Here is a 16819-nt window from a genome sequence, read left to right on the forward strand (position 1 = left end):
TAAGTTGAGATCTTCGAAGAAAGCTGACATTTTTATTGTTTTCTTTCCCATTCTGCAACTGAAGAATTGACTTGTTTTGCACAACGTTAGACCTGCTGTATTCAGACAATTCTTAGCTCTTGTGAGGAACCTTGAAATGTAAACATTAGAAATACGGTCGTAACTATTTCATATTCAACCAGTTTTGTCTTTGATTTGTACTCATTGTAAATCTCCATGAAAGTATATATTATTTAGTTTTATATGCTTATATTACCCAGATTCCAATTCCAAAATCCCAGTCACACTCATATTTAGAAATTTCTTAAACTAGACAAACTACAGTATTTGTCCTTGCATCGTTTTGCAAGTCATTTATATAATACACAGTAACAATTATATAAATGCCATTTTTATACTATAATGATTACAATATTTCACTAATCCCTCACCTCCCATATACTGAATATACTGCTCTTATACACGTTCAGGTCTAATACAAATAATTATTAAATTCTTTCAAATACTTTACAACAGCAGATTGTGAACGACAAAGGAAATATTTCCAAACAAATAACATTAAAAAAATATCTACAAAAACATCGATATAGCACCTTCATATGGCAGAATATGGTGTCGATATGAATTGTAAGTTGCTGTTGATTATGTAAGTTATATTTGTATTTTATGATTGTCCGATAATGTTTTGCGACTTTCCTCATTTGCAGGTTTCACTAATATGATTTAATATTAGCATTTCTGTGTATTGTAAAGGCTTTTATCCATAGTGCTTTATATGTAGTACAGATCAACAATACAAAAATACACTAGCTTATGTTCAGAAACTTTTAAGTCTATATTCCGTCAGTATTTTATGTTTATTATTTTATTAATACATTTATCTGATGTTTGTATCCAAGGAAACTTACAGTACAGGGAGGGGTTACAATTTTTATGTGTGCTTCTAAGGATTTGAACCTATGACCTTTGCACAATGCTCTACTTGTTGAGCTACAGGAGCTTAATGTGTGGTAGATTAATATGTAATGAAAGAACATCCATCTTTGCACCACTTATTCAGTATGAGGTCAGAGGAGGGTCTGGACTCTCCTTTCCAGGACAGGGCAAAAGGCAAGGAATCCCCTGCAATGGGAAGCCAGTTCATCTTAGGGTACAAACACACAGCACACAGTCGCACAATATGGGCAATTTAGGGATATCAGGTCACCTAGCCACATGTTTTTGGATTGTAGGAGGGACCCTCCCAACACAATGAGAACATGTACATCCAAAAATACAGGTCTTATGTGAGAAATATTATTTAATCAGCTTTGGCAGATACAATAATAATGGCTAATGTAATCATTATAAATGTAATCCTGAAAGAATAATTCAAATAGGACCATCAACAGAAATGACTTAATTCAAAACCCAATTCAAAAAGCAAAACTGTTAGTTCCTGACATGCTCTGGCTTCTGAAATCCCCATAAGCGCCTGCGCTTCCATCTCCCAGTGTCAGGACAGCTTAGCGCTCTCACGAAATACCGTGCTGCTTTTTATTTTTCCTTTTATTTTTTATTCGGGGACAATCCTATCAAATGCAGAATGTATTTAAATGAAAGCAGAATTAGGGAGAAAACATTCACAATGAAAAAAGAAATTCAGCCAGAACACAAGTGGGAGGGGCCATCAGTACGAAGACTAAAGCTGAGGCGGGGTGGTGTTAAATGCTATGTTGTGGAAGAGCGCTATGCATGATGGGAAAGTAAAGCCATGCGTCATACACTGATGCATGCGGGTGGAGCAGAAAGGCTGGGAGGGAGCAGGTATCTATGCTTATGGGGTTTAACACAATCAAACATGGCCGAAATGCAGGATTTGGAGAAGGCACAGTTTACCGAGAGTTCGGAGGACCTTACAAGGTGGACACTATCTGGACAGCTTATCTGTACGTAGAGGCGAACTGGAAAATGCATGGATAGCTTTGCTGAACATAATTATTGTATTTTTTTTTCCGCAATTATAACAAAATTCTTCCTTCAAACTCATATCACATGCTTCCTATCCTGTTCAATGGTCCCCAATGAGCAAGATCATATGTTTCCAATCAAAGTGAAAATAGCAGCAGAGAGAAATTGCACAGGCCTGGACATCACTGTGTCCATCTGCTTTGCTGTCTAATGCTGAAAGCACACAGAATTGCTAGAGACTTACCAGGAAACATGGCACAAGTCACACAAACACCACTGTGATGATGACAAATTACTGGCTTGTGGTCAGATGGCTCCAGGCACAAATTATGCTAGTGCATATAAAATATTTTGACACAAGATTCTTTCCTGGGAAAATATTTTTCTTCATTCTGCTCCATTTTTTTTGTTTTGATGACAGTCATGTAATTTTTATTTATGCAGATTTTTTTTACAATGATACAGAGATTGACATTGATAATATGAATTCTGGGTGGCATGATGACTGCGCACTATTTCTCATGCCCCTGGGGGTGTGGAATCAAATCCTGTCCCCACTACATGTGAGAGGAGTCTGAGAACAAACAACTACAGCTGATTCATCAGTGATTACTATATCACAAAAAACTTGCATGTTTCAGTGTAATGCAACAATTATATCTATCCGCTTTCTCTAATCAGAGAGATGTTTATGAAAAAAACCGTTTGTGGCAACTGTTCTGGATAGCTGGGCTTAATCAAACCGTAAAAAAAAAACATTAACAAAAGCAAATTGATTACAAGGGGAACACTCCCTAAAATTTGCAGTAATGCCTTGAAGCCTGCAGCATCCCATAATAACATGCCCCCTGACCCTGTTCACTCAGATCACATGCTGCTGTTTCCTGTCCTGTTCACTGGCCCACAATGAACAATATCTTATGTTTCTTATAAACAGATATTATGACCAGGGATTCCTCACATTACTAATCTACCAAGGGTCAGATGATGTCATCAAATAAAACTTCTAGCTACTCCAAGATAGTGGCGCGCTAAGTCCCCGCTGCCTCTCTGCGTCCAACGCTTTTCTCCGCCTGCATTTGGGTACTCATGTTTTTTTCTGTTTTTGTTCTTTGTGTCCGTCCTGGAGGAACAACGTTTCGTTTCACTGTGCACTGAGATGACAATAAACCTACTTGACTCTTGACTTAACTTAACTGTAGGCTCAAGGCTTGTTATCAGTTTGCATATTAATGCAAGAGAACCAAGCGTCCACCCACTGCAGGGCACTTGATCACACCCAGAAACTTTGAGGCAGACATGAAAACTGCAGATGCAGTCAAAGTTTGGTTTGTTGTCCTTCATGCTCGCAGATGAGATGTCAGTTGTTTTCATTTTGGTGGAACACAGCCTTGACTTTATGACCCCAGAAGACAACTTACAGTGTTTGTTTTTATCGGTACTGCTGTGTTTTCACCTGGGAACATGAGGCACTCTATAAAAATATCCCACCTTGAATATAATAGACCCAGTGCTGAATTATTTACAGTAAACATAACCTCTTTCTGTACGTTTGGGAAACAATGTTCTTAAAATGTATATTCCTTAATCTATCATGCCAGGTGTGATGAGATCCTGGTCATTTTCAATCAATGTAATATTTTAATTTGAAGGTTGCATGAAATTTCATTTCGGTGTTTAGACTTAGCGTAAGTAGCATTCACAACATATTCCTGTATGCGCATTTGGGATGATGTAAGATTACTTCCCCCTGGTGGCTATTAAAACATTCGCGTGTCGAACAGCGATTCCTTGCGTGGGTAAACAATCACAGGTCAATCGGCGTCGTGCAGAACAGTGAACAATTTTAACAACCACGTTTCGACAACTGAAGCTTATCGTGTCTTAATCTAATAAATAGGATGAAAAACATCTTTTATTTTCTTTGGAAAACCTTAGGTTATCAGGAAAACCAGTAACTCATGTCTTGATATGCTTAATACCTGCTTTCACATTCAGTAAAATATTGTTGCAGGTATTTAGTCCATCCATCCATCCATCTCCTACCGCTTATCTGGGTCGAGTCGCAGGGGCAGCAGTCTAAGCAGGGAAACCCAGACTTCCTATTTATTATTGGTGCAAATACTCTTTGCAAAAAGTCAATTTAATAGATTAGACACCTTCATACACTCTCAGAAAAAGGATGCATACTGGTACAGTCTTGTATCCTTCTGCCTTTGTGAAGCACTTGAATAGTCATCCTTGAATTGTGCGTGTAAATAAACTTGCCTTACCTTGCCTAAGGTACAAACAACATGAATGCCCCCCAATGGTACAAAAATGTTTCTGAGAGTCAATTTCCATACCTTGAATTAGACTAAGAGGTACATTTACTTACAGCTAGGGTACAGATGACAGACCCTTGAGGGTACAGCCCCAGGGACAAGTAATTGTACCCTCAAAGGTACAAAAGTGTGCTTCTATATGAAAATGTGCGTATTATTACCTTCATTCATGCATAAAGACATTCACTGGTGTTTCCCGACCTGTACCTGGATTTTGGAGTTTAATGCGATGATGGACAATCATGAAAAAATTTCGTACAATTAATTAAATGCAGACCGATAAAACTCTATTAACAAAATCCCAAATTATATCCATGTTTTGTTTTTAAAACAAAAAATTCTTAGGCAGGGCTACCGACGTGTCTAAGTCTGGCGACTGGATTTAGTCGTTAGATTACTTCATGTTAGCATTAGCCAAATCCAGCAACATTCATTGGCACTGAAAAAAAGTGTATTGAGGCGAGCGAGCTTCAACAGTTAAGAAAAATGAAGCAGCTCACCTCAAGTTCACCCTGTTGTAAAGGCACCTTATACTGGCCTGCGTCACGCTGTCTCCACTGGAGGGACGTTCATTAGGACAGTTCTATAGATTCTCACACTTGGAGAGACACCCAGCAATGCATCACGTTTTATCCACTGGAAAGGCCCCTATTTGGGCACATCTTCATGTTTTCTCGCAGCTTAGGCACTCATTACACACTTCATCACGTTTTCTACTCTAGAAGGGCACTCATTACACACTTCATCACATTTTTTGCATTATTGGGCACATCATCTCACATGCAGGGAGCACCTTAGATGGAGGTAAATCATGAGAAGGGCAGCATTCTTCCCACTCTAAAAGGCACTTCTGCATGTTTTTTTCAGCCATGGTTGCAAATGGGGGGGGGGGGGGGGGGTGATGGACCTTTCAAACTAAGGATAGGTGATACCACTGGCTTTCTTTCAATCCAATTATCGGTCCCGATACTGATTTTTGGTGCTCACCCAACCCTGATAGTAAATTTTCCGAGCAGGGGGGGGTTTGGGTGGGTGGATTGATCATTTAATTAACTCACTCACTAGTAGCCCCCTAAAGACTCCCTTGCTCCTTATGGATGACCCTGCCTGGTGGGGGTTCATCTCCTGCTCGCTATAATGATTTGCTAAAATAATGCATGCTAAAATAAACATTTGAATTAGCAGATCGGCCTGTTTCGCTGCTGGACTCGATTCTCAAAATGAAACATTCAGATCGAAAGAATCGACAGCCTATTTCAGTACTGATCCGTACATCCTTACTTCACGCCAAGATTTCCTGTGTAATTGAAGGAGAATCACTCTCACATTTGTTTCTATTTATGCATGTGGGCGATATATTGCTGAAACTTTAAGACAGACTTGGAAGCGCACTACAGTGTGATCAGCGATGCAAACGTAACTAAATTATGGCCATAACCATAAAATGTCAATTATTTTGTGTGTTATAACGTCGAACCTGAGAACTTGTAATTAACATGGACAAACGAAACACTGCTGCAATGATTAACTATCTAAATAATGACTTCAGTAAAGGAATTAAGAGCAGAGGGAGAGTGCAACATATATTATCATGTGATTCCCACCAGGAAGTGCTATAAAATATACAACATGATTTCAACACGAGCATTTATATTTGTGTCAATTCTGAAAAATCATATGATGAATAGTAAGATCTATGCTACTTAGTAAACACTGTACAAATAATATTTGCATGCATTTATTCATATCCAGGGTTATACCAATTTATAGACCTAAATGTGTGATTTTTAAGGCACCGAATATTGATTAATAGAGAGTCTAAGATCTCAAACACCATTTTATGCCCCAGTTTCCATGTGACATATGTTTAAGGCTTCATTTGCTTGAGGAAACATCACATTGCTAATAAAAACAACCGATACACACTATTTTTCGCAGTTAGGCTGATTGTCAAATGAAGCACACATCGTGGACTGAGTCATTCAAGCGATTCTTTAGTACTCAGCTCGTAATCAGCTATACCACGCCTGCGCTTTATTTCAATAAACGGTACACTGGCAAGGTCAGACAGATAATTAGTCCATGGACAATAAAATCCAGCACCGACCAATGAAATTTGCAGTATTTACATCCATAAAAGACTGACTAACGAGCGAGGAGCCGCTTCACACTGGAGCCATGCAGCAGGCCTGCCGACACGCTGCGCGGAGACGATCTATATGCCATTATCACTGGGTTACGGATGTTTTTATCTACAGTCGCCCCCACAGAGTTCAAGCGAGTTTCTTTTGGGTGCCTCTGAAGCAAGAGCAAGTTTGGCATCTTGTGATGCTGTCTGTGTTCAGATCTGCTCTCCGTAAACCCAGCACCTCCGCTGATGAAAATCACATCAGCTTCACTTCACTTCTGTGCCTTTTCATCATGCTGCTGCAGAGACTGCATGGGAGCGACAGTCTACTGCCCCGCAGCGTGCCTGCTTCTAGGGTGTGTGTTTCCTTTTAAAAGAAACAATCTTTTTAAAATTCCGTTCTTGTTCTAAGAAAATCTCTGAGTATATTGTTTCAACAGTTCATGCAGTGTTAAAATTAATCCCAAGGGACTCCGTACTCTTATTCAAGGGCATAGGAGAGAGTCTGATGCAGGAGAACATAACTTGGTAGGGTACTAGCTGACAAAATATTCCAGTCCTTAAAACTGAATGTATGAATAAGTGTCAAGATAGTATTTCTATGTCAAATTTTATACAAGAAATAGCTTGACATTATGTTTTAAATCAATTAGAACAAAAACACAAACACATATTTAATATATTCAATATAATGAATCAAGATACTTGTACACATCATAACCATGACAATCAGGAACTTATACAGGCCACATATATAGTCATACAACATTTTAAAATGGTTTCTTATCATTATTATTATTATTATTATTATTATTATTATTATTATTATTCTGTAGCATATATTTTTACCGGAATTCAGGTCAAGAATCAAATGCATTAAATGGTGTTAATATGAACATTACCATATTTATACAGGATAGCCTCAATAGATAATCTAGGCTAATTCATGCTCTCTCTCTCGATGTGAGTTAAATACTCATGGCATTTTTAAAAGTTGACCGCCATAATACATTTTTGGGAAGATTTCGCGACTGGTGTTATGTGGCTATAGCCAGATAGCAGCAAATTATCTAGATAACTGAAAACCTGGCTGATGTGGGATTGATGAATTGCTGCATTTATGTACTGAAAACACACTTAAGACTTAAATTTATTTAGGAATTATGCGCTATCCATCTCGATGCAGTAGGTCCCTTGTCATGTGAGGACTTCAAAATCGCTGAATGTTAAATATATTTGCTACAGAGGAGTAGTAAACAAATTATTTATTCCGCTAAAGGAAATAATTACAAAGTAAAAGTCTATTTATTGGGCGTGGGGGGGGGGGGTGAAGTTAACTTAAAAATTGTGGTTTACACCCCCTTCCCCCCGGTCCCTACGCCCCTGCCTTTTATTGACAGACAGAGGTAAGTTTTTTACATAGAATTTTCAAGAATCTATCTAAAGATCCCGACCATTTTAAACGTTTAACTCCACAAAACCAGCAGATGGCGATACACCCTCTGAAATGTCATAAAGCGTATTCAGCTAAACTCGGTGTTTTTCGTGTTGTTTTGGGTCGCGCATTCAAAGATTCAAGTAATTTATTGTCGTATGTACCGTAACGAAGTGAAATTCGTTTGTTCATCTACTGAGTTAGACGCATAAATTCTCAGCTAATAGTATTAATATACTTCTACAAAAAATGTATTTATGCTCAAATTTATTTGTTGAAAGGAAAGCTTTCTGACTGATGTGTGTGTGTGTGTGTGTGTGTGTGTGTGTGTGTGTGTGTGTGGGTTTGCATAGATCACATCTGGGAACCAAAATGTCCCCAAAGTATGATAAAAGTTGAAACTTCCTTACTATTGGGGACATTTTTCAGGTGGCCCTTTGGATAACAAATTTCATAAAAATTTGTGAATGCAATCAAAAACATTAAAATGGCAGATGCCAAATGTTTACTGGGTTACTTTTGGTTAAGGGTAGAGCTGGGTAGGGGTTAAGGGTGTCGTGACTGGGATGAGGGTTTTTCCATAGAAATGAATTGAAGGTCCCCATTTAGATAGGTATGCCAGCATTGATCATAATGAAAAAAATAGTATGTTATTCTCTTCATTCATAAAATTCAATCATGCATATTAAACATATTCAATTTTACAATGTGAAACTAAAATTTGTAATGAAATTACAAATTAGCACCTGATGAACACCACATGGAACAAAAATATCTGCGTATGCGGAAGCTCGGAGGCAAAAGTGTCTCCTGCCTGTTTATCTATGTCGTCCAATACTTCGTACCTGAGAGTCCTACCTTAATGTCCTCCTCAGGCTAATCACAAATCATACTAAATATGCTAAATCATACAAACCCACTTGTCAAAATAAATCAAAAATGCAGAGCCTGCATGAGACGGCGGAACGCAACGCTGACCATTCTCATTTGACGCACCGCGCTCTGCAAATGTCTAACTAAAAAATAACTAAAAAATATATTTCTGCAGTATTTTGCAGCACAGTGCTGTCATGGACATGCGGGCCATCAGCAGAGATGCATATTAACCATCTGTCTCAACTCGTGGAGTGAAATGTGTTCCATCAGGACGGCCGTAGGTCTGTACCGATGTTATGTGTGGCCTGTAGAGGTTTCAGTAAATAATTCATCTTGTAGGCCGGATATGCACCATCACTGCATTAACTGGGCAAAGAGAGGACATAGAGAAGGAACATACTCTGTGTCAGTCTCACTCTACAGTCTCGAGGTCACAATTTTCAATTTCCGTCCAGCTGTCAACTTAATATTCTAGAATCAGCATTCCTTCAGTTTGAGATTAGCGGGAAGTCGTTCCCGGCCGTAGTAGCTTGGGGCAGCCAGTTTGCGATGCATTTTTCATTGTAGCGTCGCAGCGACCGAGCTCTTCCTGCGATATTAATGCACGGCAGCGGCGAGGCAGTGGTGGACCGCAGGTGGCGGGATGGGGGCACAGCAGAGGGATGATCTAAAAGGCCGCAGCCCACATTGTTTTGTCACGCCGGCCCCCCTCAGCGGCAGCACAAGGGGAAATCGACGCATAATGCCAGGACGGATTTGGGGAAATGAGGCAGACAGGCAGTAAATAATCGTTGCTGTAGCCCCCCCCCCGGCCATGGTGGCATGGCTGCACCGCAGCACGGCTTCCAGACCAAAAGCCATCACCCCGGCGGAAACATTACCTTCGCCTCCACAATTTGTACACTTAACACGTCACGTGGCTCCTGACAGGTGCTCATTTGCCCATACTGGTGGACCCTACTTTATTTTTTTTAAATGTGAGGCCCCCGAACGAGGAGACACGCAACATCTGCTTCTGCGTACGCATCATAATGGGCACAACCCCCCCCCCCCCAGCTTAATTATGGCATTAATACTTTTCCAAACAGTGGCGAAAATAAAACTTTCACAGTGAGGTGTTTCATCTTCTGAATTGCTGACCCCCTCCCCCCCATTTTGCTTTTGGACCCTGGTGCGCGGGTGTCACCCGCCCGTGGTGGTTACGTATCATCACTTCCTCTCTCCGCACCCCCCCCCCCCCCCCCCCACCTCTGAAATCGTCTTCCACAGTAATGCGCAGGGAGTAATTGAGTAGCTGAGTGCCCATATTGAACCTTTGCATTTTTTAAAAAGCAGTGAGTAGTGGTGGGGGGGGTGGGGGGGTGACACGATTCACGCACTCTGAAAAACACTCCTGGTTTTTGCCCAGTAGCAAGCAGCGTAAGTAATTTAAGTGCCTCTTCAAAGTGTGCATGCCAGCTTGTCCCCGGTTCGTGAGTTAGGATACGTGATATTTATATATCCCCACATCATGCATTTTTTCTGTTTTAATGATCGTTCTTCTTCTCATGTTGGAAACGGTGTCAGAAAAGCTGCATGCTAATAAGGAGAGATTGTTTTTCCCAGCTGAATTCCCAGGTATCCCTTCTTGTTTTCCACACAAAGAGCTCCAGGGGAGAGCAGCAGCCGAGGCCTGAGGTTGGCCTGAGGTGAAGTGATTGCCTGTTTCTCTGGGTGGACTTTGGGCGCACGGATGACTCCTCACTTACTCCTCAGGAGTTACTCCTCTTAGTTGGAGTCCAGTTAGAATTTTTATTCCCACGGCAGTGGGCATGGGTCCTCCACGGCAAAGCGCTTTACGCAGGCCGATCCTGCCGGGATGGCGATGGAGAAGACAGCACGAGTTCTAGCTTCTGCAGGCCTGAAATGAAGCCCCAGTGAACTGCGGCACAGCTGACCTCCTCGCCAGCTCGCGGCACCATCAAGCTCCTGCAGGGGTCCTCGTGTCAGGTCCTTCAATCCCCGCTATATTACACCTATGAAAGCATACTCACGGCAGAGAAGCGGGGGCTATTTCTGTTGGGGTGGCTGTGTCAAAGGAAAAAAAACAAGAAAGTGCAACTGTAGGTGAGCATTTTAAACTGGTGGGAACAGATGCTGGTGGACAAAGACGTAATTCCCACACCAGAACCCCCCCCCCCCTCCTCCCCTAACTCCTCAAATTCTGCTGGAATGTGTCTTCGTTGAATTTGACTGAATGCCTCTTTTTTTGCATCTGGGGACAAAGCAGAATCTCTAATCTCATTTTTGCGCGCGGTATACGTTGAAATTATCGTTCACTCTTGAAAAAATAACTGCTGGGATTTCAGCCGTCCTCATTGAGATGCTAACCATCCAAAAGGTTTTTATTTAACCGGTTTGATGATTACTTTGTACAGATCTTTAGAAGTTCCTAGAAGCTGGTGCTTAGGTATTTAGGTTAGGTATTTAGTGTGTTTGCTTAATGAAAGAAACTTGTGAGAGAATTTTCAGGGTGTCCCTGTAGAAGGAGGTCGTGGAACTGATTCTCAAACAAATATCAAAAGACCCATGTATCTTCACTGTCCCTCACTGCCGTTCCTCCACCTTTGCCTGTCTTTTCCGTCCAGATGGGGGCTTACAGTACAACATGCCCCAGACGGCAAGTGAAACCCCTCCAGTAGACTTATAGAGCTGAGCAGCCTGCAGCAGCTGTCCAGGGCACGCAAAGCCTGTGTCACTGCGAAATTAAGGAACGGACAGGAAACGCCCCTCATGATTATCCGTATATTTACTGTCTCTCCGCCACGTTCGCTACTTTGTTGGGAATGAACGGATGAAATCAGCTTCGAGTTCGAGTCTGGATCAGCTCTGCGTCTCCTCATCAAAGCGCCCAACCTGCGATACACAGCAAGCTTTCTCAATCCCTTTGTGTGTTTACGCACTCATTAGTATTTAGGCACTCGGCCACACTCCGTCATTGAATTCAATATGATCGTCTTCGGTTTCAGCTGGCGTTCTGGTGGACCGGCTCTGTGCAGCTGCACCCGGGCAAGGTCCCCGGCTACCCGTCCCACCGAGCGAGCGATCTGGAGCAGCAGTGCACCGAGCCGGGCTGAGGATGTCCGGGTTAATTACGCGAGCGGTAACTTTAATTTCAGAGTCAGCATCTTCCAGGGCTCAGGCTTTCAATCACCCCTTTTAAAATCACCCACTTCCAGTAACGTGTCATTTCAACAAAAGCAGCCCCCCCCACCCCCCTGCAGCTTATTAATACATCTTGACTTGTGAGAGTTGATGGGAAGTAGCTTAGTAACTGCTAACAGCCTGCCCCTCAAACACTTTCAGGAGCCTTGAAAGCAACTGTTTCATATTGTAAATAATTAAATGTTTGATTGAGCGCATCCCCTACCATGACGCCCTCCGCCAGCGACATCCCCTGGTTTTTTAATCACTGTTGCCATGTTAAAGTCCTTACCTCTTGCATTCAAAGTCATAGGTTTGCCTTTCATTTTCAAATCCCATTGCCATGGTTGACAATTCAAAAACATAAATGAGATTACTCTCCTTTTTGTCCTTGTCAATCACGGGCGCTACACGGTTGTCACGGCGACACTGTGGGGATTCTAGGGGGGAGGCTGTCAGGTGGTATTAGTGCCCCAACTCCGCAACTAAAACCTGCCCTTTTTTACATAACAAAAAACCCCAGTAATGCATTATTTAGCGACCCGATCAGGCGTCATTTCTGCAAAGATCTGGAGCCTTAAACTCGGGGTTGCAGCCAACCATCAGATGTGGGCAGAGGTACAGGCGTGCGCTAGCAGGCCGGTGTGGAGCCCCATGAATTATCCATGAGCGGGAGCCACCGTGCCGCACCGGGCCCGGCCAGGCATGCCTGCTAGCGGGAGGCTCCGTGACAGCTGTGCCGGCGAGGGCCAGATGTGGGACCGGGCCCTTCCACAGGGTCCACCCGACAGGCACATCACGGGCACGCTCCTGATTGGCACTAATTGGCACGGCCACGGCTCAAGGAGGTGCTGCTGCTCTGGGGGGGATGCGCGGGGGGGGGCTTACACACATGCTCATGCTGCTTGTTGGGGCTGGTGGGGTTAGAGAGGGACGCCCCTCCAGACCGTGGGCATGTCCAGCATCACAAGATGGGGTAGTTAGGACAACCAGCCCGTGCCTCACAGTGACAGTGCCTGACTGCCGTCGCATTAGTCCTTGACCAGAAGAATTCAGCCTAGCAACAAATATCATCCGACATCATTCATTTTATCTCCTCAAATTTTGTTTCACCTTCATTATAATGAAGTAATGTGCAGCATCGCACATCACTCAAGAAATGACGACATCATATCAATCGGCACGGATACGGCTGGCTCTGGCTTCAGGTCTTCATGATGACCCTCATCACCAGACACGAAGTCGCTGCAGTAAATTCCCCTTTTACAGGCAATGGATCTGTGGCCTGAACACATGTAGCGAATGTTTACATTTTTAGTTAAAAAAAATGCGGGGGTATTAAAGCTCATCTTCAAGAACGCGCTGCATGTGCTCGCCAGGTGCTAGCCCCTGTACCCGTATATATTTCAGCTTCAGCTCAACATCCTTCGTACAGGGTCCCCTCGGGGGAAATAACCTTGGAGTTCTGGACTTTTTTTTTTTTCCAAGTATAAGAACGGCCCGCCGACTAATTTTGCCTCCACAGGGATTTCAGACACCACATGCAAGTAGGCGGATTGGCCATTGACGCCATGGTGAACTCATAATGAGGCTTGACAGGGATCGACGGACAAGCTGTTGAGCTATTATACCTGGGAGGGAATAGCAGACAGGCCGAGCCTTCGTGGTGTGACACGGTTTTAGATTGTAGACAACATTCTGGTGAATTCCTTGAGGATTTTGCCGCCAAAGAGCAGTGCAGCGATGCCACAAAATGCTTGTTTTTTCTCCCTAACCCCGGCGACTCCGCCTTCCCTCCTCTTTCCGTCACATTGATCACGCCGCTGGTGAGTTAATCGTTCTGGCATGTGCGTCGCTTCCTGCCGCAGAGGAGAGTGCGGCCCGCCGTGGTTCAGGGGTCACGGTGACATGTTTTTTCTTGGGAACCGGGGCATAGAGGGAGGCCATGGGAGGGAGTGTTAAAACACAGATGAACGAGACATTCGAAAAGCCCCCCACCCCCAGGCTGGGCCAAACAGGGAAAACAGCAGAGAGGGCCAGCAAGCAAGGAAATGATCTGGAAGTGTGCCGTCTGTTAAAGGGCCGGGCGCTGACGATAAGAAAACACCAAAAACTATTTCACCGGCGATGAACAGGAACCAACTATAGTTTATAGGGCATTTATGACTGAGCCACACTGGTCAGAAAACAGCAGGAAGTATCTGAAATACACCCAGTGACCGTAAGATGACACACTGGCTGGTCTTGGCTTGGGACACCTGGGCAGCGATCACACAGCTTAATGTCAGTTTGCGTAAAGCACTTAAAAGGACGCTTAAAAAAAAACATTTACCATTTAATTACTTATGGAAATGTAGATTTTTCACTCTCGAACTTTGAACAAGATATTTTGTTGCATTAATTCTTTAATCTGCTTATGTGTGTGTGTGATTAAATCCACAAAACAGAAAGTCCTGTTTCAGGCTCACGGGAGTCATTTCTGTGACTTTTCTGTATCTTGCTAGCTTATGTATAGACGCTGGATAGTCTCTGACTGTCCATTTTTTACGTAAGCCGATGGTAAAGGTGTCCAGGCCGGCCCAGAGCACAGCGGAGCCGCGGTTCTGCCCCGCGACTGAGATGCTGGCAGCCAGTAAAGAGGCACACAGCTGTGCACTGGTGAATGCCGCACGTTCCGCTAATTGGGACGCTATCCCGCTGCAACCGCGGTCTCAAGCAGCTGGCAGGGGTGGAGGGGGGCACCTCATCCAGGTACCATGTCTGTGTGACTTCAGCGTGGAACTGGGGGAAAAAATATCGACAGACTGAGGTTCGTCCGGGATCCACTGTCTTCCGCGGGCCTGGAAGGAAACAGGAGAGGCCGTTTGACAAAAGTGGGTAATTGATTCTGGCAGGAGCCACCAAGGGCCAGCAGGAACACGGCAGCTCAGTAAGCCCAGTAGAGGCTCATAATTGATGTGGATAAGGGAATTATCTATACTTCAATGATTTTTACTGGGAGATACTGGAAATTCTATTAAATCGATATATTTTATTTAAATATAGAATGTGCAGCCGTAATGGGCTGATATGGAGTCCGACGCTGCCTAAAACTGTGGAAGTTTAAACTGTGGGAATATTTAATTGTGGCGATTTATAATAATTTATTGTAAGATAAATACTGCAAAATAAACAGCAAAAACTCTTTAGATCCATTACATCTCTCTATTATGCAAATGATGTTACATGTGATGGGTATTCTTACATGTTTTTATTTTATTTTACTGTAAATAATAGCATGAATATGACTATTATTATTATTACGCTTATCATTATTAATTTGATACCACTTTACGGTAAGACCCTTATAAAGGGTTTATGAATGGCTTATAATCTGGTTGGTAATTAGGTTGCAACACTTTGTAAATCATCAATAGACAATTATAATTATAAGTGGCAAAAGGGAGCTGTATTGGAAAGTGGTACCAATAATTCTACTAATTCTGGCAAATAACGTTATAAAACCTTGAGTGTTCAACTCTAACGGCTCTGGAAAAATAAAGCCACAAGATGAGGCTCTGTGGGAACAAAGAGACAACCTTCCCAGGAGGTGTAGGAAAAGGAAACAGCACTATTGAGTTTGTTATGTATAACATGCACATGCGTAATTCCGCAATAAACTCACAGAAAGACGATTCTTACTGTACGAATCTGAATGACCATTAAATCTAAGAGAAGTGAAGGCCATTGCTCAATGAAGAATGAAGAAAATAAAATATACTGCCAGAATTTCAGAGTAATAAAAGAATAAGGTTTGCTGTGCATGTCTCCCACCCCAGATAGTATCGATTAACAAGCAGTTTCTTCCCTCATTGGTTAAAAATGACACTCTTTCAATTATTAACAAAAGTGTTATCATCAGATTTTTTGGGTTTTATTTTGGTCTTTTACTTTGAAACTGAAGGAAGACACACACACACACACATATACACACTCACACACACACACACTCACACACACACACACACACACTCACACATACTGCTGTGTGCTGCCATTTGTCAATAGTCTGAAATCTAACATTCTGCATGGTGTACTGTGACTATAAATGACTTAATAGAATTTAAATCAATGAATAAAAGCCACTTTAACTTCTAGTGACTATCACATCTTGCCTGTAGAATCGTGCTCTAGTATCGTGTGTTGGATATCAGTCTCCCCCCAAACTAATTGTTGTTATTTTTTACTTTTTGTGATCCTCAGATATGATGTCACAGCTCCAAATCATTCTCATTACACAATTTATATATATTTCTAATTTCATACAATGACGATGGTCTTTGCCCTAAAGAGCCTTGGCAGGAGGTCATTACGCGGAGTGGACCAGACCTCCTCGGACGTCTCCGGGCTGCAGATCGAAATGGGCGGAGACCTCAGTGACCTCCGAAATACCCCTCCGCACTGTAACGGAGGCGGTTTGCACAGCCTCGGATAGAGAGAGAGAGAGAGAGAGAGAGAGAGAGAGAGAGAGAGAGAGAGAGAGAGAGAGAGAGAGAGAGAGAGAGCGGAAAGTGTCAGACTCACGTTCGTGGCGCTAAGTGGCACCAGCTTAGGTGCTTCAGGTTCAGAGTGTCACAACCGGTACCGGCTTCCCAGTGTCGTGCGGCAAATAACGGAGAATTCTATAAAGAAACATCAGACGCACCGAAAAACACAGTCAATGATAACCATCCCCCGGCTTTGACATGTTTGTATGTAATGGATTTTCATCGGGAGAAAGTACCGGGACTTGTTTGACGAATCCCAAGACTGCTCTAGAATTCTTTTTGAAATCCTTTTCTTTAGTAGTCTTGTTCAAGTAGCCTGGGGCCAAAGCCTTCAGAGATCACAATATTATTAATATAAACGTGTCAAACCACATGCTGAAATTCAAAACAGAGGTGC

General features: G+C 42.7%; 1 protein-coding gene across 2 annotated transcripts in view; it reads left to right on the forward strand.

Moving 5' to 3' along the window:
- LOC125751747 (homer protein homolog 2-like) overlaps positions 1 to 16819 on the forward strand; it is a 426913-nt gene that overhangs the window by 313617 nt on the left and 96477 nt on the right. The gene's annotated exons all lie outside the window — the stretch shown is intronic.

The sequence above is a fragment of the Brienomyrus brachyistius genome, chromosome 11, assembly GCF_023856365.1.
Source record: "Brienomyrus brachyistius isolate T26 chromosome 11, BBRACH_0.4, whole genome shotgun sequence".
NCBI lineage: Eukaryota > Metazoa > Chordata > Actinopteri > Osteoglossiformes > Mormyridae > Brienomyrus > Brienomyrus brachyistius.